The sequence below is a fragment of the Talpa occidentalis genome, unplaced genomic scaffold (assembly GCF_014898055.3).
Source record: "Talpa occidentalis isolate TD23 unplaced genomic scaffold, MPIMG_talOcc4v2.1 talOcc4.12, whole genome shotgun sequence".
In the NCBI taxonomy this organism is placed as follows: domain Eukaryota; kingdom Metazoa; phylum Chordata; class Mammalia; order Eulipotyphla; family Talpidae; genus Talpa; species Talpa occidentalis.
In genome coordinates this window covers 44,440,521-44,463,810 of record NW_023601212.1, presented here as the reverse complement: position 1 = coordinate 44,463,810, position 23,290 = coordinate 44,440,521, and the positions used below count along the sequence as shown (strand labels likewise).

General features: G+C 38.9%; 2 pseudogenes; one reads left to right on the top strand and one right to left on the bottom strand.

The window, feature by feature from the left end:
- Positions 1–14,857: 14,857 nt before the first annotated feature.
- Positions 14,858–15,528, top strand: LOC119242206 (olfactory receptor 7A5-like; annotated as a pseudogene).
- Positions 15,529–21,374: 5,846 nt separating this feature from the next.
- On the bottom strand, positions 21,375–22,332 carry LOC119242205 (olfactory receptor 7A10-like; annotated as a pseudogene).
- Positions 22,333–23,290: the final 958 nt, after the last annotated feature.

Sequence of the window (23,290 nt, the reverse complement as noted above, 5' to 3'; positions counted from 1 at the left end):
CTGACATCAGACTTCTCTGAAGAAACACTGACGGGCAAGGAGAGAGTGGAGGACATAGTCAACAGACTCCAAGAAAACAGATGCCAACCAAGAATACTCTATCCGCGCAAAGCTCTCTTTCCTCCATGAAGAAGAATATGGACCTTCCCAGACAAAGAGAAACTCCGGAATTTCATTGCGACTAAACCCCCACTCAAAAAATACTACAAGGAATCCTAAAGCCAGAACCTCAGAGGGACGAATAACAACGAAAGAAGACCAAAAAAAAAAAAAAGTTATTAAAAGAATAAATAAATAAAATCAAAGGAAAGACAAAAAAATGGCAAATACAGATGCTACATATCAATATTAACTCTAAATGTAAATGGACTAAACTCTTCAATAAAAGACACAGAGTTGCAGCCTGGATTAAGAAACAAACCCAACCTTTTGCTGTCTCCAGGAAACACATTTAGCTACAAAGATAAAAATAGGCTCAAAGTCAAAGGATGGAAAACAATCCTACAAGCAAATGGGCCAAAAAAGAAAGCAGGAACAGCTATACTTATATCAGATAAAACAGACTTCAAACTCAAAAAAAAAAAGAGACCCCAATGGTCACTACATTATGATTAAGGGGACAATACTTCAAGAAGAAATAACACTCATTAACATATACTCACCAAACGAAAGAGCACCAAAATATATCAGACAACTGTTGTCCTCTCTGAAAACAGACATCAGAGAAAAACATACATAGTGGGAGACTTCAACACACCACTATCAACAATGGATAGATCAACAAGACAAAAATAAGTAAAGAAACTAAAGCTCTAAATAAGGACCTAGAGCATTTGGGCTTAACAGACATCTATAGAACACTAAACCCCAAAAAACGGAGTACACATTTTTCTCAAGCGCACACGGATCATTCTCCAGGATCGATCACATACTGGGGCACAAGACAAACATCAACAGATACACCAAGATTGAAATCATACCAACCATCTTTTCTGACCACGAAGGCATCAAACTAGAAATAAATCATAAAAAGAAGGCAAGGAACTATCCTACCTCATGGAGATTAAAAGCCACACTACTGGAAGACCACTGGACTAACGAGGAGATCAAAGAAGAAATTAAAAAATTCTTTGAATTGAATGACAAGGAGGACACCAATATCCTAAATGTATGGGATGCAGCAAAAGCAGTAATAAGAGGAAAATATATAGCAATAGAAGCTCACATCAAAAAACAAGAAAGAACTCAAAGAAACAACCTAATCTCGAAGCTCAAAGATCTAGAAAAAGAACAACAAAAAAACCCCAGAACCAGTAGAAGAAAGAAATAATAAAAACCAAAGCAGAAATAAATGAAATTGAAACTAAAAAAACAATCCAAAAGATCAATGAAACCAAGAGCTGGTTCTTTGAAAAAATAAATAAAATAGACAAACCCTAGCCAGGCTCACAAAGGAAAAAAGGGAGAAAGCACAAATACACAGAATCATAAATGAAAGAGGAGAAATCACAACGGACACAGCAGAAATCAAAAGAATAATCAGTAACTACTATGAACAGTTATATGGAAACAAGTTCAACAATCTAGAGGAGATGGACAAATTCCTACAACTCTACAATCACCCAAAGCTAGAATAGAAGAAATAGAACACCTAAACAGACCAATTACAAGCAGCGAAATTGAAATGGTAATTAAAAACCTCCCCAAAAACAAAAGCCCAGGACCTGATGGATTTACAAATGAATTCTACCAAACATTCAGAGACGAATTAGTGCCTATCCTTCACAAACTCTTCCAAAAAATTGAGAAGGAAGGGACAATACCAAACACGTTCTATGAAGCCAATATTACACTAATACCAAAACCGAATAAGGACAACACAAAAAAAGGAAAACTATAGGCCAATCTCCCTAATGAACACTGATGCAAAAATCCTCAATAAAATTTTAGCTATCAGAATCCAACAATGTATCCATAAGATAATTCACCACGACCAAGTTGGATTCATTCCAGGGGCACAAGGATGGTTTAACATCCGAAAATCAATCAACGTCATCCAACACATCAACAAAAAGAAACATAAAAACCATATGATAATATCAATAGATGCTGAGAAAGCTTTCGACAAAGTGCAACACCCATTCATGATAAAAACCCTTGAAATTCTTGGGATACAAGGAACATACCTCAACATCATAAAGGCCATCTATGACAAGCCAACAGCCAGTATCATTCTCAATGGTGAAAAGCTGAAAGCAATTCCATTAAGATCTGGAACAAGACAAGGATGTCCACTCTCACCACTGCTTTTCAATATAATACTGGAAGTCCTAGCCAGAGCAATAAGACAAGAGAAAGACATACAAGGAATCCAAATAGGAAAAGAAGAAGTCAAACTATCTCTATTTGCAGATGATATGATAATATACATAGAGAACCCCAAAATCTCCACAGAAAAACTAATTCAACTCATCAATCAATTCAGTAAAGTGGCAGGATACAAAATCAACACGCAAAAGTCAGTAGCCTTCCTATACACAAACAATAAATCTGAAGAAGAAGAAATCAAAAAAACCACCCCTTTTATTATCGAAACAAAAAAAATCAAATATTTGGGAATAAATCTAACAAAAGAGGTAAAGGACCTATACAAAGAAAATTATAAAGCACTGTTAAAAGAAATAGAAGAAGACAAAAAGAAATGGAAAGACATCCCCTGCTCATGGATTGGAAGAATAAACATTATTAAAATGGCCATCCTACCAAAAGCAATATACAGATTCAATGCTATTCCAATCAAAATCTCAATGGCATTCTTCAAAGAAATAGAACAATTATTGATGAAATTCATATGGAATCACCAAAAACCCCGAATAGCCAAAGCTCTACTGAAAAAAAAAGAAGGAAATGGAGGCATCACACTCCCAGACTTCAAACTATACTACAAAGCCATAATCATCAAAACCGCATGGTATTGGAACAAGAACAGACATACAGACCAATGGAATCGAATAGAAAATCCAGAAATAAACCCACAGATTTATGGTCAACTAATCTTTGACAAAGGAGCGAAGACTATGCATTGGAGCAAAGAAAGTTTGTTCAATAAATGGTGCTGGGAAAACTGGGTCGCTACATGCAAAAGAATGAAGCTTGACCACTACCTCACACCATACACAAAAATCAACTCAAAATGGATTAAAGAACTAGACATAAGACCTGAAACCATAAAATACATAGAAGGAAATATAGGCGAAACACTACGGGATTTGCACATCAAAGACATCTTTACAGACACATCACCCAAAGCAGTGATAGTGAAGAGAAAGATCAACAGCTGGGACTACATCAAATTAAAGAGCTTCTGCACAGCAAAAGAGACAATAACAAAAACAAAGAGAAACCCCACCAACTGGGAGAACATTTTTGCACCCAACACTAATGATAAAGGACTGATCACAAAAATCTGCAAAGAGCTGATGAGACTCAGCAACAACAAAGAAAATAATCCAGTCAAAAAATGGGCAGAAGAGCTAAAAAGAAACTTCTCTGAAGAGGAAATGCAAATGGCCAACAGACATATGAAAAAATGTTCAACATCACTTGTAATCAGGGAAATGCAAATCAAAACTACCATGAGATACCATCTCACACCAGTGAGAATGGCACATATTAAAAAAACTAGCAACAACAAATGTTGGCGAGGATGTGGAGAAAAAGGAACTCTTGTGCACTGTTGGTGGGAGTGCAAACTGGTCCAACCACTATGGAGAGCTGTGTGGAGATTTCTGGACCTACTAAACATAGAGCTTCCATATGATCCAGCAATTCCACTCCTAGGTATTTACCCAAAGGACACAGAAACATCAATTCCAAAGAGCACCTGCACTCCTATGTTTATAGCAGCACTGTTTACAATAGCTAAGCTTTGGAAACAACCCAAATGCCCAAAAATAGATGACTGGATCAAGAAGATGTGGTACATATATACCATGGAATATTACTCAGCATTCAAAAAAGATAAACACATGCAATTTGCAGCAACATGGATGGCACTGGAAGGGATCATGCTCAGCGAAATAAGCCAAAAAGAAAAAGAAAAATACCGGATGGTCTCACTCATAGCAGGAATCTAGAAAACTTAAATAAGGGACCAGGAAAATGAATATAAGAAAGTGAAAATCAAAATCAACAAAAAACTATGAACCAGAGACACTTTTTGGGGGGTGGGGGGCGGGAGGGGAAGGATTTGGGTCAGAATGGGGCGTTTGCAATTGTATGGGGGAACATAAAAATAAAATTTAATATTTAAAAAAAAAAAAAAAAGAAAGGGAATAGTAATTTTGAGGCTACTGAAACACAAAAAAAAAAAAAAAAAAAAGCCTTTCCTGCATTCCTTACACTTGTAAGGGTTTATTCAAGTATGAATTTGATTGTGAACCTGAAATATGATGTACTACTAAAGTATTTTCCACATTCTATATATTAATGGGCTTCCTCCAGTGTGTATTTTTAGAAGTTATTTAATAAAGCAGATGAAGTTTTTTTTAAGTTATTTAATAAAGTAGATGAAGACTTTCCCAATGGAGGTTTTCTTTTGCAGAGTGAGGAATCTTTTCCATGCTTACTACCTTCATGAGTGTTCTCACCATTTTGAGTCCTTTTGTGTGTCTCAAACTATGAATGTTCACTGACGTCTGTTCCACTTTTGCTCACAATCATAATTTCCATCTATTGTGGGTTCTTCCCATTTTCACTACACTCATACACTTTCTGCACTTTCTTTTAAGTTGAGTGACGGAATCCTGCCAGGAGATGTGCAATCAAATCAGATAAGATTCCATCTCTATCCTATTAGATCTTTCCCAAAATTATTCAGCTAAAACATTGAATGTTTGTATATCCCATTCTAAGGGGACTCCTTTCTCCACTGTCCTCAATTCTTTTTCCTGGCTCCAACCAAGATGTTACTTTGAGTTTAAAGAGATAGTACCACTGCGCTGGGAAAACTGGGTTGCTACATGCAAAAGAATGAAGCTTGACCACTACCTCAAACCATACACAAAAATCAACTCAAAATGGATTAAAGAACTAGACATAAGACCTGAAACCAAAAAATACATAGAAGGAAATATAGGCAAAACACTACGTGATATGCACATCAAAGACATCTTTACAGACACATCACCCAAAGCAGTGGTAGTGAAGGCAAAGATCAACAGTTGGGACTACATCAAATTAAAGAGCTTCTGCACAGCAAAGGAGACAATAACAAAAACAAAGAGAAACCCCACCAACTGGGAGAACAGTTTTGCACCCAACACTAATGATAAAGGACTGATCACAAAAATCTGCAAAGAGCTGATGAGACTCAACACAAAGAAAATAATCCAGTCAAAAAATGGGCAGAAGAGCTAAAAAGAAACTTCTCTGAAGAGGAAATGCAAATGGCCAACAGGCATATGAAAAAATGTTCAACATCACTTGTAATCAGGGAAATGCAAATCAAAACTACCATGAGATACCATCTTACACCAGTGAGAATGGCACATTTTAAAAAAAACTAGCAACAACAAATGTTGGCGAGGGTGTTATTTCTTCTTGAAGTATTGTCCCCTTGATCATAATGTAGTGACCATTGGGGTCTCTTTTTATCTTTTTGAGTTTGAAATCTGTTTTATCTGATATAAGTATAGCTGTTCCTGTTTTCTTTTTTGGTCCATTTGCTTGTAGGATTGTTTTCCATCCTTTAACTTTGAGCCTATTTTTATCTTTTGTTGTTAAATGTGTTTCCTGGAGACAGCAAAAGTTTGGGTATTGTTTTGTAATCCAGGCTGCAACTCTGTGTCTTTTTATTGAAGAGTTTAGTCCATTTACATTTAGAGTTAATATTGATATGTTAGCATCTGTATTTGCCATTGTGTTTGTCTTTCCTTTGATTTTTTTTAATTATTCTTTTAATAACCTTTTTTTTTTTTGGCCTTCTTCGATGTTATTCGTCCCTCTGAGGTTCTGGCTTTAGGATTCCTTGTAGGATTTTTTGGAGTGGGGGTTTAGTCGTAATGAAATTCCAAAGTTTCTGTTTGTTTGGGAAGGTCCTTATTCTTTCTTCATAGAGGAAGCAGAGCTTTGCGGGATAGAGAATTCTAGGTTGGCATCTGTTTTCTTGGAGTCTGTTGACTATGTCCCTCCACTCTCTCCTTGCCCGTAGTGTTTCTTCAGAGAAGTCTGATGTCAGCCTGATTGGTTTTCCTTTGAATGTTATCTGTTTCTTCCCTCTTTTCAGCTTCATTATTTTTCCCTTGTCCTGGATTCTTGTGAGCTTTATTATTATGTGCCTTGCTGTATTTTTCCTTTTGTCGTGGAAGTTTGGTGTTCTTCTTGCTTCTTGTATATCAATTTTCAGCTCCTTCTTCACATTTGGGAAGTTCTCTTCAATTATCTCCTTGAATATTTTCTCTGTTCCTACATCTCTCTCCTCTCCTTCTGGAATTCCTATAAATCTTATATTTCCTTTCCTCATGGAGTCAGATAGTTCCCGAAGTCTTTCTTCGTTCTTTTTCCTTCGTACTTCTCTTTCCTTTTCTGTTTTGTTTCTTTTTATTTCTGTGTCTTCAAGAGTACTTATTCGTTCTGGCATTTCATCTATTTTGCTTTCATTGCTTTTCCCAGAGTTCTTTAGTTCCTCCATTAATTCTTTGATCTCCTGCGTTTCTTTTGCTTCCTCTTTAGGGCCTAAATTTCCTTCTTCTGATTGTTGATTATTTTTCTCATATCATTTTTTTCCTTTTTGACTTCTGTCAGTTTTTTAATCATGGCAATTATAAATTCTCTTTCTGGAAGGCTCAGAAGTTCTTCCACGTTACTGTCGTTGCAATCTGGGAGGTGGTTATTGTTTTTGTGTTGTGCTTTTTTCCTGAGGGGTTGTTAGGTTGCGTGTGGTTCTTCTACTCCCTACTGTCTGTTTTCTAATTTGTCATATGCATTGGGCTACTGTGTTGCTGGAACCGGCCGGCATCTTGGGTGAGCTTCTCCACTCCCCTCTGGCTTCTCCAGGAGCCATCTGTCGGTGTCAAGCATTCTTTGCTGATGAAGGGTCCCTGTTCTAAAATGCCAATGTGGGGACACACTCCCCTGTGTGATTGGTTTGCCCCGGCGGTGGGTTCCCGTTCCCCCTCTGGGTTTGGACTGCGGGCCAGACGGGGCCTAGCGTGGGCGAGCTTCCCCGTTCACCTCTGGCTCCTGAGGGAGCCTTCTGCAGGCAGTCTTTACTGAAGAAATGTCCCTGTTCTAAAATGTGGGACGCACTCCCTGCATGTCCAGTCTTGGGCACACTCTTCTGCGCACCCGGTCTGCCCTGGGCGTGGGTGCCCGCTCCCCTTGTGGGCTCGGACTGCTGGTATGAAGGGGCCTGGGGTGGGCTAACTTCCCAGGTGGCCATGGGCTCCGCCTTCTGCACGTCAAGTGGTCTTTTCGAAGAAAGGTGTTAGTGACTTTTTTTCTGGTCGCTAGGTGGCGCCAGAGATCTCTCCTAGAGCCCTTGGGGAGCTGTGTTTTTCACTCTGTGGCAGGGAACAGAGTGGGAATGGTAAGGAAAACCTCAACGGCTTTGGGGTGCTGTGTCTGCCTTGTGCCCCACCGTCGTGGAGAACCCACACCCCGAATTTCATGCCCCGGGTCTCAGTTCCAAAGCCCTCATGTCCAGGACGTGGGCTGTAGCCCAGTTCAGTGGCACAGGAATGGCGCCTTTTGCACCCCACTCCCGTGCCTGGGCGCCTGGTTCCTGCTTACTCAGTGAGGGACTTTCACCTCAGTGAGGGCCTCTGCATGTCTCCCCGCAAGCCTAGGTCGCAGGCGCAGGGACCTGGGCAGCCGCGATCCCCATCCACGTTTGATTTTCAAGAGCACCAAGTGCGATGCTTTTCAGCGCAAGCTTACCAGCTGGCCTGGGGCTGTGTGCAGATCTCCAGAGCCTTTCACTCACCGTCATGGCAAATCCTGCGGGGGTCTCCACAGCTCCCGTTCACGGGGTGTGGTGGCTGAAATAGTTCCTTTTCACTCACAGTCCCGCTTGATGCCTAGTTTGTTCTTGTTGGTCGTTTTAGTTTGTTTTTTACCTCCTCTCTGTTGGTCGGAGAGTGCCGACTCTGTGGGTGGGGCAGGGGAGCAGGGTTCTGTGCTTTCCTCCCTTCTAGTCCTCTTTTATGGCAACTTTCTTCTTCGGGTAGTTTGCTGGAGTCATCTGTTTATCTTCCGTGTCCCAGTTCTCACTGGGACCTGCCGCTTTTCCTCCCTATTAACTTTTTTTAATGGGAGATCTTACTTGCAGCATCTCCTCGCTGTCATGTTGCTCCACCCCTCCTAGAAATGTATTTTAAAGTCATCAAGTTCTGATACTTCTATGGCAACCAAACTACACCTGATGACCAAGGAGGTTAATAATTTTATAACAGAGGCAGTACAGTAACAAAGCTTTTCAGTTTTGAGTGTGTCATCCCTTTACATTAACCACCGTCCTGACAACAAGGGCACTAACAGACATGGGCTGCATAGTGCACTAGGATTTATTCTCCTCCTTATTATCCTGTTCTCCTTCAGCTCAGCATATGCAAAGCTTTCCTAGTCCAAGTGAACATGATTATCACACATACTAGTCTTTACCGAGAGACATACTTTACTAATTATGTCGACTTACTAGAACCTTAGGATCTCAAATAACCTTCAATATGATGAAAAAAAATAATCCATATATGACAATGCAAAATGTTCCCATTTCATGCAGTAAATCTACTTCTTCAAATATTGAAGATTCATGTCTGTGAGTAAGGGGGGTAAAAGTGATGGGAATTGAAAAAAAAAGATGTTATTGAGTTATTGTCATGTCTCTGTCTGAAATCTTCCAATGCTGCTAAAGCTAGGACTGCTTTCTTAGCTCATAAGAGAAACAACTCCCCTCCTTTTTTTATGAGGAATAGGCTAGTGATTTGAGGCTATTATATTATCATACTTCATATAACTCCATTATATATCGAATTATATCCTCTTTTGTGATGGAAGGATGACTATGGGAGAACTTAATTCCTGTCTGGGAATGCAATCAGGGTTAACATTTTCCTACGAAAACACCACCTCTTCTAGTTACCTGGAGATTAGCTGCATAGAATTTTTAAATACTGTTGTCTGAAACTAATATAACAACAATTGCCAAAAAAAACCCCAAACCAGTACAGATTATTATAACTTTCCTCATTTCTATTCACTGTGACTGTAGTATCATCTAGCTGCTACTGCCAGGATATCCTACATGTAAGTGAGTTAATATCAGGCCACCTTTTATTTTTACAGAAAAAAATTAGTATCAAATGTGAATTTCTTTCATTTATTTCTGTGATTCCTATTTCACATCTGATATTTCCCTTTGTTCTCAAATAGAAGAATAGCTCTCACCATTTTTCACTTTGTATCAGTTACCTGTACTGTGAATCTTACACTGATCCAGGCATCTTAAAACTTTTCCTTTTAAGTATTTATTAGAGTAAACACAAACTCTATATTGTACATACTTACAATGCACTTTTTGATGACTATAAAGAACCATACAAAGCTTTAGTACCTGTTATATTTTTCTATTTGTGTCAAATTCAAGAAAGTATGTGGTAAGGTTTATTGTTATTTTGTGAATTCGTAGAAATGTATTCTACCAGAACCTCAGTTTCCTTATCTATTAAGGTAATGTGGGATAAGAAATATCACTTTAGATGAATGTTGCCAACAAGAAATAATATATGTGGACATATTTTGTTGAATACAAAATAAATGTTTATAGTTAAAGTTTTTGTATGTATGTTTGTGTATTTATTTGTAACATGTTTTATTTTATATAAACATTCACAGATATATGTACACAATAGACTCATATAATATATTTTATGTTGAAAGGAATAACAGAAAGTTGGAGAGGTTAGAAACAAAAACAACGAATGCATGAATTAACATGTAATTAAAAGTATATAGAATTTAGACACAAGTGCATATAGCAAATGGTGGACATATATTTAATGGTGAATTAATTTTTATCTTATTGTAAAATTTTTATTCCCTTATTTATGTAAAAGCATTTGTTTTATTTATTGATTTAATATTGATTTATATCACAGTATATTCTAAGGGATATATGTTTACCTCTCAAAAATTGCATGCTACCTCTCCATACTCACCACTTAAGCCCCAGGAATCCTCTCTTAGATCCCACACTTCCCTTTGCACCTAGCCTACCACATCCCTCTTCTGGGAGCCTCACTCATGGTTTAATGTCCTCTTCCCCCTCCTGTTTTCACACTTACTGCTTCTTCTCCCTTCTTAAACGCTCAGATCTATGGTCAGCTTTTTAAGAGTTTCTTTGACTTTCTATGTGTATTTCTATATTCCACATATAAGTAAAACCACCTCGTATATATATTTCTCCTTCTGGCTTATTTCCCTTTTTGTAATCCCTTCCAGATATATCCACATGGTCACAAACATCATGATTCTATCTTTTTAAATCACTGAGTACATGCCATATATGTACATCCATGTTTTGGGACTTTGATGTGTCCATATCTTGGCTACTAAATATTTTTTTTAAGTATCCTACAATAAACATAGGAGTGCAGGTTTTCTTTTAATTTAGTGTGTGTGTTTTTTTTTAATGTTCTTTGGGTAGATTCCTAAGAGTAAAACTGCTGGGCCACAGGGCACATATTATTTCTTCTATTATGGTTTCAGATCTTACATATAAGTCTTTGATCCATTAAGAGTTGATTTTCATGTATGATGTGAGACAGTGGTAGAATTTCATTCTTTAGCTTTGGGCTGTCCAGTTTTCCCGTTACCATTTATTGAAGAAATTCTCTTTGTTCCAGTGTATACACCTCATTTCTTTATTGTAGGTTAAGTGTCTGTTAATGTATAATCTTATTTCTGGGCACTGAGTTCTACTCCAGTGGTCTACGTGTCCACTTTGTTCAATACTTCCCTGAGGCCCCCTGTCCCAGTCCTGGAGCACCAGAGCATATAATTGCCCCATGTTTGTCAGTCTGCAAGGAATGATCACTACTGTGACTAAGACTCTCCTCACCTCTCCCTTCTTTGAAACATAGTGAATAGCAGAGCACCCACCTTAGCAAAAGCAGTAAGTTGATCCAGCCATGCTGCCAATGAACTGTGGAGGAAATGTGTGTGTCACAATTGCTATTTTAGTTGTGCTGAAGGAAAGTTTGGAGAAAGAGATTATTCCACCATGTCCTTGCTTCACTCTCCAAATTGTATTGAATAATTGTCTGTATTAGATTCTCATGCTTCCATAAAATATGTCCACACAAAAGGGAACAAGTATGTGCTTTTACAGTTGTTGATGTCCAAAACTGGTGTCTCATTGGTGCCTACAAGACTGGTTACTTCTGGAAGCTCAGAAGAGACTCTGTGACTTTTCTATTTTCAGTTTGAATTGTCACCATTCTGTGTCCTTGATTGATGGTCCTTCCTCCAGATTCCAAGACTGAGTGTAGCATTTCAAAACTCTGATACTTTTTATTTTTTTCTCCCTCTTCAAGTTTAAGAGGGCATTTTTTTTAATGGATAATCATGGCTTATCTTCCTTTTTATGAGGTAAAATATGATTACATGGGGACTTATTAGGACTATAGCTGGGATATTTGACTCAAGATTCTTTGAATAATATGCCTGAGCTCCCTGGATTGGGTAGGATTTATATTCTATTGAAAAGACAGTTTAGTTTTATCTGTGAATGGTTATACAAATCAGGATTGGAAGTCCATCTTGTTCTTCTTGGAGTCAACTATGAAAATCAGGTAAGATAAACTGTTTACCAATTGGCCCAATAATATGCAAATCAGATGCAATGTTAATTAAGCATCAGGTGTTAGATTAGATTAGTTTAGATTAGTTTCAATCCTACGTGGTAAGAATAGAAAATTTAGGAGGGAGGTGTCCCAAGACCAAAAACTAGAGGAAGGATAGAAATGACTAACAGAGGGCCTCGCTGGTGGCACAGCCATTGAGCACTGGGTTGCGAAGCTGCCCACAGCCTCTGCAATGCTGGTTCGATCCCCAGCCACCAGCGAGGGTCACCCATGGTGCACAGACCTCTCCTGCCACCCACTGCTCCCCTCAGCAGTGTACTTCATCAGTCTGCCTGTTCTGCTCTCTGCTCTGGCTCTGGTGAATTCTCTCACCCTCCCACGCTTCTGACTGTACCCAGTGCTTGTATAAATAAATAAATAAATAAATCTTAAAAAATTACTAACAGAGTTATATTAGCTATAGAAATTAAAACTCCTTAGGGCCAACTGATATAGAATGTGTCAGAACACTGGAGAAAGTATGAAGATTGCCAAGCAGAGGTTGCAATATATGGAGGGAGAGGGCCACTGTAGAGAATCACTGGTCCTTACTTATCAATTTAGTCACACACTAGAAGTAATTAATTTAATATTATATAACAATTCCACAAAAGGATGACCCCCCCCAAAGGACCTATATTTGTACAATTTCTGTACTGGCACAGTGAATCTCTCCTGCCTTCCCTAACCAACACCCCAGCATATCCATGCAGGTGACTTTCTTTCTTTTCTCCTTTCCTAATTAATCTGTCCTTTTAAAATAAGCTTTGCCTGCCTGTATCTGTGCAAATGTCTTCATCTCCTGGATAAACTCAACTTATGTTGCTGAAAGGGGAACTCTGATGAAACTTTTCCAGAAGTAACCCAAGGATCCAGAAGTAACTCAAGGACCCCGCTGGTGGAACCCAACGCCTAATTAAACAACATCGAGTTCTATGAGTTTCATCCTTCATGGTCTATAGCAGGCCAACTCTGTTTCAGCTGGTTTCCAGAGGTGGATATGCCTGAACATGGCTGTACATGCGTAGGCATGCCTGGCTGCTAATGCTGAACACCTCCCTAACTCTGATGGTTACCCAGTCTCCAATAATACATGATGTTTGATATTTCTTGTCATTTCTTCTTTTTGACGGAAATCTTTCCTCTGGAAATCAATGATAGGTCAAGAAAAGTTCATGTTTCTTGGAGGTATCAATTTCAGGATTCCATGTGTAACACTGTCAAATATCCCCACTGGAAAAAAACATTTTCTGGCTAAGAACCATTGCCCGAGTTTGAGTCCTGGTAATACCCTCACAGAACTGCAGTTAAGGGCCTTCACTTTGATGGATTTAACTTTGGGCAGATGACTAAACCCCACCAACACCCCAGTCTGCCACAGAGGACAGAGATCATAAATGTACTTCACAGGGAATGGATGTCCTGAAAATAAAATCACACAGTCCTTATATAATTCTAATATCTGGTTATAGTGGACAAATCAATCTATCAATATATAATTGATAAACACTATAATGAGGTACTAAGTTATATCTATTAACATGATGGAAGTAAAAACTAATAATCATTTTAGCAAAGGGTCATAAAACTTAGGAGTTCAGCGATATGTTCTATTATCACATGAAGTCAGCTAGATTCCTTGCTGTGAAGAATGACAGCAACTATCTGGATACCAGGAGTTATGTTCCCAGCATAAGCTTAAGCTTTGAAGACACAAGGGACCTAATTCACATACAGGCCTTAGTCTTGGACTTGGTTAGCAAATTTCAACTCAGAAATAAAAAAATGTTTCCCTTTTATCTCTTACCGAGGTCTTTGTTCAAATGTGACATGACCACAGGTTTTATCTAAATAACTAAGAAAAATTAAAAATCCTATTTGACCTATATTTATACTTGTCTTCCTATGCTTTATACTATGTGTCAACTTCTAAAATGTTATATAATTTTATTGTGTGCTTATACATTCTTTCTTCACTATTGAATTGGAATTGTATTTTACAATGCCCAAAACTCTTTGCCTAGATAGTGCCTAAAGCACAGTCAACATTCATTTTTCCCCTGAAGTAAAGGATTTACTATTAAAATAGTTTTAAAAATGATCCTAAAGAGAAAAAAATATAAAATTGGTCAAATTTCTGTGTCAGAGATGACACAGAAGATCCCCTAAAGGAAACTATACACAGTGTATTATACTTAACTCCTTATAAAAATAGAGGTATTTCATGAGTTTATCTTTTTTTGATTGCTGAGTAATATTCCATTGTGTATTTGTACCACATCTTCTTGATACAGTCATCTGTTTTTGTGCATTTGGGTTGTTTCCATAGCTTATACTCATGTAATTTGCAGCAGCATGGATGAAGCTGGAAAGGATCATGCTCAGCAAAATAAGCCAGAAGGAAAAAAGAAAAAGCCGGATGGTCTCACTCATAGCAGGAACTTAGAAAACCTAAATAAGGGACCAGAAAAATACTAATTATAATAAAATAAAAATCAAAATCAACAAGCAACTATAAACCAGAGATGCACTGCAGGGGGGGGGTTGGGGGGAAGAGAGAATGGGATCAAATCAAGGGGAGGGTAGGAATTGTAGGGGGACTATAACCAATATGAAAATGCATCCATTGTACAAAAATGAAAAATGATGTAAAAATATACAAAATAAAAAAAAATTAGTAACAGCAAAAAAAAAAAAAAGAGAGAGACATTTCAATAGGTTAATAATATGTTTGCTAAAATAAGTCTTATTATTTTTCTTTTTCCTGAAAGTTAGCTCCACTGCATGAAACCAATAAATGATACATAAATTTCAGAATTTCTTCTCCAGAGATTTTCAGAGGTAGTAGTACAGCAGCCCCTCATATTTGGGCTTTTCCCTGCCAGGTATCTAATCACACTGAGTTTGGTAGAAAGCGGATCATCATCCACTCAGACTCCCACCTCCAGACTCCCATGTACTTCTTCCACTCCAACTTATCCTTTGCTGACATCTGTCTCACCTCCACGCTCCCAAAATTGCTGATGCATAGTAAATACATAACCTATAAAGGTTGCACTCACCCAGTTGCATTTTTTCATACTATTTGCAGGGTTGGGCATCTTTCTATTGACCATGATGGCCTATGACCACTTTGTGGCCATCTGCCACCCCTGCACTACATGGACATCATGAATCCCTGGCTGTGTGGGATGCTGGTTCTGGTCTCCTGGTTCATCATTTTTCTATATGCCTTAATATAAAGCTGAATGTTGTTATGGCTGTCTTTCTGTACAAATGTGGAAATCCCACACTTTTTCTGTGAACTCAATCAGGGGGTCAAATAGGCCTGTCTTGATATGTTTCTCACTAACATGATGATTTATTTTGTGTCTATCTTACTGGGTGATGGTTCCCGCTGTGATATCCTTTACAATCCCATCCAATCAGGGTGAATATAAAGCATTTTCCACCTGTGCATCTCACCTCTCAGTTGTCTCCTTATTTTACTGCACAGCCCTGGGAGTGTACCTTAGCTCTGCTGCTGCCACAGCTCTCACTCAAGCACAGTAGCCTCAGTGAATTTAATGTAGTCACACCCATCCTGAACTCCTTCATCTACAGTTTGAGGAACAAAGATATATAGAGGTTCCTGGGCCTCCCCTAGTGGTGCAGTGGTTGAGCACTGGGCTGCGAAGCTGCCCGCAGCCTCTGCAGTGCTAGTTCGATCCCCGGCCACCAGCAAGGGTCCCACATGGCGCAAAGACCTCTCCTGCTGCCCGGTGCTCAACTCAGCAGTGTATTTCGTCAGTCTGCCTGTTCTGATCCCACTCTGGCTCTGGTGAATTCTCTCACTCTCCCACACTTCTGACTGTACCCAGTGCTTGAATAAATTAAAAAAAAATAAAAGATTTTTTAAAAATTAAATAAAGAGGTTCCTGACAACATTCATTGTAAAGAAAACTACAAAAAGGTAATTGTCTTAGGGTTGAAGAATTTTAGACATTAGAGACTAATAATCAGAAATTGTATTTAATTGAAAAACTGAGATGTAGAACTTGCTTTTTATTTTACATCATGGAATTTCCTCTTGGACCTCAATTTCTCTATTCAATTTATGTAACTCAGTTTATTAAACTTTCTACTCTTTCTGATCTCTAACTGCTTTTCCCTTTGGGGTTTTCCTACTTTCCCAAATTGATTCCAATCTTAAATCAGAAAAAAAAATATTCTTATTCACATAATAAGACAAAATGGATTTTTGGAATAATTTTTTTTCAGATGATATGTATTGAACCAACATGCATCGCCCTTTTAATTACTTCTTGTAATGAAAATGGCATCAAGGGCCTCTCTGATAGTGCAAGGGGTTAAGATGCAACCTATGAAGCTAACCACAGCCACTGCAAGCACAAGTTCAATCCCTGGCCAGGGAGCAACCCACATGGCGCAGCAGACCTCTCCTGACTTGCATGTGACTCCCCTCAGCAGTGTATTTCAGTATATCTGCCTGTTATGTTCCCCACTCTGTCTCTTGTGAATCCTCTCACCCCTGCACCTCTAGCCTATACCCCAGCTCTTGTATGAATAAATAAATAAAATCTCAAAAAATAAAATAAAATAAAAGGGGATCAATGCCATTAGAGAAAAACAAAGACTCCCAGAGACCTACACACAGCCCCAGGCCAGCCGGTAAGCTTGCGCAGAAAAGCAGCAAGCTTGAAAAGCAAACGCGGATCACGGCTGCCTAGGTCCCCACGCCTGTGACCTAGGCTTGCAGGGAGACACGCAGGGCCCTCACTGAGGTGAATGTCCCTCACTGAGTAATCAGAAACCAGACGCCCGGACATGGGAGCAGGGTGCAAAAGGCGCCATTTCTGTGGACACTGAACTGGGCTACAGCCCTCGTCTTGCACCTGAGGGCTTTGGAACTGACAACTGGGGCATGAAAATCGGGGCGTGGGTTCCCCATGACGGTGGGGCACAGGGAGACACAGCACCCCAAAGCTGTTGAGGCCTTTCCCACCACTCCCACTCTGTTCCCCGGCCCACGGGGTGAAAAAAACAGCTCCCCAAGGAAACTAGGAGAGATCTCTGGCACCACCTAGTGACCAGAAAAAAAATCACCAACACTCCATTGAACAGGGACCTTTCTTCAGAAAAGACTGCTTGAAACCAGCAGAAGGCTCCCGGAGGAGCCAGAGGTGAGCTGGGAAGTTCACCCACAAGGAAAACAATGGAGAATATAAATAAGTGGGACTTCATCAAATGAAAGCCTGTAGAGTACACAAGATAGTAACCAAAATGAAGGGATAAATATTTGTACATTATCCATCTGACAGGGATTGATATTGATGGTATTCAGAGACCTTATATAACTAAACAAATAACCAAACATAAAACGGGCAGAAGATCTAAGTAGATATTCTTCTAAAGAAGATATCACTTGGTCAATAGACATGAAAATAGGTTTGCCATTTGTTATCACTTACCATCAGGGAAATTCAGATCAAAACACAATGAGATTTTCTTTGTTTCCTTGTCTCACACCTGTGAGAATGGCCATAATAAAAACACCGAAATCAACAAGTGCTGGAGAGGATGTGGGGAAAAAACTACCCTTCAACAATATTGGGTGAATCTAGACAGGTCCAGACTCTCCGGAAGTTGTGTTGAAGTTCCTCAAAACACTAAAACAGGATGTGCCCTATCTATCTATCTATCTATCTATCTATCTATCTATCTATCGATCGATCGATCGATCTATCTATCTATCTATCTATCTATCTATAATGTACTCAGTGGTTAAAAAGATAGAATCATGACTTTTGTGAAAATGTAGATATAGCTGGAAGGGATTACAAAAATTAAATAAATAAATGGTCTTCCCTGGTGCCACAAAGGGTTAAGATGCAACCTATGAAGCTATCTGCAGCCACTGCAGCAGGAGTTTGATCCCCAGCCAGGGAGCTACCCGCATGGCACAGCAGACCTCTCCTGACTTATCTGCTTCTCCCTTCAGCAGTGTATTTCAGTCTAACTGCCTGTTCTGTTCCCCACTCTGTCTCTGGTGAATCCTCTAGCTCTCCCATACCTCTAGTCTGTACCCCAGTTCTTATATGCATAAATAAATAAATCTTTTAAAAATAGTAAAAAAAAAGTCAGAAGGGGAGGGAAAGATAAATGTCAGATGTTTTCACTTACATGCGGAATACAGAGAGACCAAATAGAACATTAGACAAAGAAAATCTTAGTAGCTGACTATTATCTGGGCAACTGAGAGGAGAGGAGAAGGAGAAAGGAGTAAAAACACTAGGGGCAAGAGCACATTGAACTATGAGTGAGGCTCCCAGAAGGTGGATGTGGTAGTCTGGGAGCAAAGTGGAGTACAGAGCTCAGAGTACGGAGCTCAGGGAGGATTCCTGGGACTTAGGTGGTGAGTTGGTGAAATAGAATGCAATTTTTTTTGTGTGTGTGTGTGTGTGTGGGACCCTCGCCGGTGGCAGGGAACAAACCAGCACTGCAGAGGCTGCAACCTTGCAGCCCAGAGCTCAACTGCTCCGCCACGAGGGGAGGCCACATGCAATTTTTTTTAAAAAAAGATTTATTTATTTATGCATACAAGAACTGGGGTGTAAGTCAGAGGTGTGGGTGTGAGAGGATTCACTAGAGAGAATGAGGACCAGAACAGGCAAATCTACTGAAATACACTGCTGAGGGGAACACTGGGCAAGACAGTAGAGGTCTGCTGAGCCATGTGGGTCACCTCCTTGGCTGGCCAGATCCTATTTGTGCTACAGTGGCTGATGATAGCTTGATAACTGTGTGTCTTTAACCCCTGTGCCACCAGGGAGGCCCTAGCATGTGATTATTGAGGTGTAAACTTCTACCCCTTAGATCTATATCATGATATAAATCAATAATTTCTCTATAAAAACAAGGAAAACTTGACACCTGTGTGACAATATGATAAAAAATGCATCATTAAATATATGCCCACCACTTGCTTTATATGTTTGTGTCTAAATTCTATGTTCATTTATTTACATGTTAATTCGAACATTCATTGTTTTTTTTTTTAATGGAGGCATGTTTTTATTTATTTGTTTGTTTGTTTGTTTGTTTGTTTATACATGCACTGGGTACATTCAGAAGTGTGGGAGGGTGAGATAATTCACCAGAGCCAGAGCGGGGAGCAGAGCAGGCAGAAGGACCAAAGTACACTGCTGAGGGGAGCAGCGGGCGGCAGGAGAGGTCTGCGCGCCATGTGGGACCCTCCTCTGGTGGCTGGGGAGCACCCGGGGATCGAACCGGCGCCGCAGAGGCCGAGGGCAGCTTCGCAAAGCAGCGCTCAACCGCTGCGCCACTGGGGAGGCCCCATTCATTGTTTTTGTTTCTAACCTCTCCAACTTTCTGTCAAGTTTCTTTTCAACATAAAATATGAGATTATCTGAGCCTGTTGTGTACACACATCTGTGCATGTTTATATAAAATAAACCCTTTTTACAAATACATAGATAAATACACATACCAAAAAACTTAACTATGAACATTTATTTTATATTCAACAAAAAAAGTTCACCCATACCATTTCTTGCAGCTACATTCATCTAAAGTGATAGTTGTTATCCCACATTACCTTCAAAAATAAAGAAAATGAGTCTCTGGGAAAATGCATTTTTAAGAATTCATGAAATTCAGATAAATCTTACCACACACTTTCTTGAATTAGACACAAATGGAAATATACAACATGTATTATAGTTTTGTATGACTCTATTCATAAAAAGCTACATTGCAAATATGTACAACTTATATTATTCTGTATATGCTAATAAATACTTAAAAGGAAAAACTTTTAAGATTCCTGGATCACAGTAAGGTTAACCAAACAGGTGACTGATTCAAGTGAGCAGAGGTGAGAGCTATTACTTCTACTTCAGAACAAAGGGAAATAGTAGATGTGAAATAGAAATCACAGAAATAAATGAAATAAATTCATTTTTGATAGTTTTTTTCCTGAAGAAATAGATAAGAGTAGATACATAAATATGGTGAATTTTGCATATACTCCTGACCTCCCCCCCAGGCACAGGCATCGCCCTGGACTAAACTCAGAAGCACAACATAGAGACTCAGACTGCCTGTGAAACCCTGCAGAACCCAGCTGGGGCAGAGCAGCTCATCACACACTCTTCCTGGTCCTCAAGGCATGTAGGATGGTATGTCAATAGCAGTAGATGATACCATAGTTACAGTGAATGGAAGTGAGGGGAGTTATAACCTGCACTGCTTTGGATTTCTCTTGGCATTCATTGTTATGTTAGTTTCAGACAACTGTATTTAAAAATTCTATGCAGCTAATTTCCAGGTAACTAGAAGAGGTGGTGTTTTTGTAGGAAAATGATCACCCAAATTGCATTTCCAGACAAGAATTGAAGATCTCTTATAGTCATCCTTTCATTACAAAAGATGATATAATTCTGCATGTAATGGAGATATGTAATTATGATAATATAATAGCATTAACTCACTAGCCTTTTCCTTATGAAAAAAATGAGGGAAGTTTTTTACTTTAAGTGTTAAAGAAGCAGTCTTAGCATTAGCAGCATTGGAAGATTTCAGAGACATAACAATACATCAAAAACATTTTTTTCAATTCCCATCACTTTTATCTCCCTTATTCACAGATGTGTATCCTGATTATCTGTAGAAGTAGATGTACTACATGAAATGAGAACATTTTGCATTGTAATATAATATATATATAATTAAAATTTCTCACCATATTGAAGATTATCGGTGATCCTAAGGTCATAACAGGTCAACAAATTTATTAAAGCACATCTCTCAGTGAAGACTTGAATGTGTGATAATCATGTTGGCTTGGACTAAGGGAAGCTTCACATACACTGAGCTGAAGGAGAACAAGATCCTAAGGAGGAGAATAAAACCTACTGTGCTATGGAGTCTACTGTAAGTTAGTGTCCTTATTGTCAGAAGGGTGGCTAATATAGTGAACACAAAAGGATGGCACACTCAAAACTGAAGAACTTTGTTATAGTCCTTCCTCTGTTATAAAATAATATAAGCTTCCTTGTTCATCAGGTGAAGTTTGCTTGCCATAGGAATAGCAGAACTTGACTTTTAACTACAACAAACAAAAAGTATATTTGGTATGTGATATGACATTGGGAGGAATCATTGTAAGAAATTCATGTTGTCATATTAAATGAATGGGAATGTCTAAATTTTTCTGGTGTTAGAATGGAATAAATTTGGGAAATTAGGAAAACCACAAAGGGAATAGCTGTTAAACATCAAAAGGGCTTAAGAGTTTAGTAAGGTGAGTTACATCAATAACACAGAGAAATTGAGGTCCAAGAGGAAATTCCATGATGTGAAAAAAAAGCAAGTTCCACTTCTTAGTTTGATCAATTAAGTCCAATTTCTGACAATTAGTCCCCAAAGTCTAAAATTATGGGTGCTTCTTCATCCCTGGAACAATTGTCTTTTTGTATTTTTCTTTGCAATGAATGTTGTCAGGGCACTCTTTATGTGTTTGTTCCTCAGACTGTAGATGAAGGGGTTCAGCATGGGTGTGGGCACACTGTACATCACCAAGGCTATTGTACTTGAAAGTGATCTGTGGGGAGCAGCAGAGCTAAGGTACACTCCCAGGGATGTGCAGTAAAATAAGGAGACAGCTGAGAGGTGAGAAGCACAGGTGGAAAATGCTTTATACTTGCCCTGAGCTGAGGAGATTCTACGAATGGAGGAAACTATCTTAGAATAAGAGTAAATACCAAAGAAGGAACCACTACCAATTATGATAACCTCAAAATATATCACCATATTATTGAGCAAGGTGTCAGAATGGGCCTATTTGATCACCTGATTGAATTCACAGAAAAAGTGTGGAATTTCCACTTTTCTGCAGAAGGGTAGTCGTAACAACATTAGATTTTGTATTAAGGAATACAGAACACTGATGATCCAGATTACCAGAACCAGGAGTCCACACAGCTGGGGGTTCATGATGACCATGTAGTGCAGAGGGTGGCAGATGGCCACAAAGTGGTCATAGGCCATCACGGTCAGGAGGAAGACATCCAATGCTGTGAACAGTATGAAAAAATACACCTTGGTGATGCAGCCTTTGTAGGTAATGACTTTGCTCTGAGTCTGGATATTGACCGACATCTTTGGGATAGTAGTGGATATGAAACATATGTCAGCAAAGGACAGGTTGGAGAGGAAGAAGTACATGGGGGTGTGGGGTTGGAGTCTGAGCTGACGGCCAGGATGATGAGAAGGTTTCCAAATACAGTGATCAGATACATGATGAGGAATAGTCCTGATATGAGGGGTTGGAGTTCTTCTTCCTCTGAAAATCTCAGCAGAAGAAATTCTGAAATTTGTGTACAATTGACTGGTTTCATGTAGTATAGGTGACTTCCAGGAAAAAGGGAAATAACAAGACAACAAGACTTATTTTCAAAAACTTATATCACTAACCTACTTGAATTGTATAATATTCTTTGTATGACTTCCTTTAGGGGAATCCCCAGTGACACATCACCCCAGTCACTTTTTTTTTTTTTTTTGCCTATAAGATCATGTGTGAGACACTTTTAATAATAAATTCTTTTATTTCAGGGATATATCAATAAACTGAATGCTGGCTGTGATTTGGCACTTTCTAGGCAATGAATTAAGGCATTATAATACAAGGTTCCAATTCAATCGTGAATAAGGAATACATCTCCAAAAAATAAAATTGTAAAACATTTTAGATGGTAATTGTTGGAACTAAGAAAAAGAAGCCAGTTATAAGATAGAGAGTGATTAAGGGATTTAGTTTTTCTTGGTTATTTCAATAGGACTTGGAGACCTGTGGACATACCACATTTGAACAAAGACCAAAGGTGAGAGAGGGCAGGGACACTCAAGGTTATGTGGTGTCATGTGTGCCCAGCAGAAAGTACAGCCAGAGCACAGTCCTTGAAGATGATCTTGCTTCAAATATTCAAGTTAAAAAAAATGTGAAGACTTTGGGTAAATACCTAGGAGTGGAATTGCTGACACTTTTAGGGGGGCGGGGGCGGGAAGGGAGGGATTGGGGTCAGAATGGGGGGGCTGCAATTGTATGGGGAATATAAAAATAAAATTTATTATTTTAAAAAAATGTGAAGCCATCTGCACAGAAAAAGAAAATATCAGTAAAACAAAAAATGTACTCCTGAATTGGGGGGGGAGGAGAAACATGAGGAGTAGGAGAAAAAGGGGAGAAAAAGACGGGTGGGTGGAAAGGAAAATTAATGAGTAAAGAGAAAAATAGCTAATAAGATAGGTGTCCTTCAGAGAATGGGACCAGTAGCCTTCTTAACCCTGATTATATTTTCTTC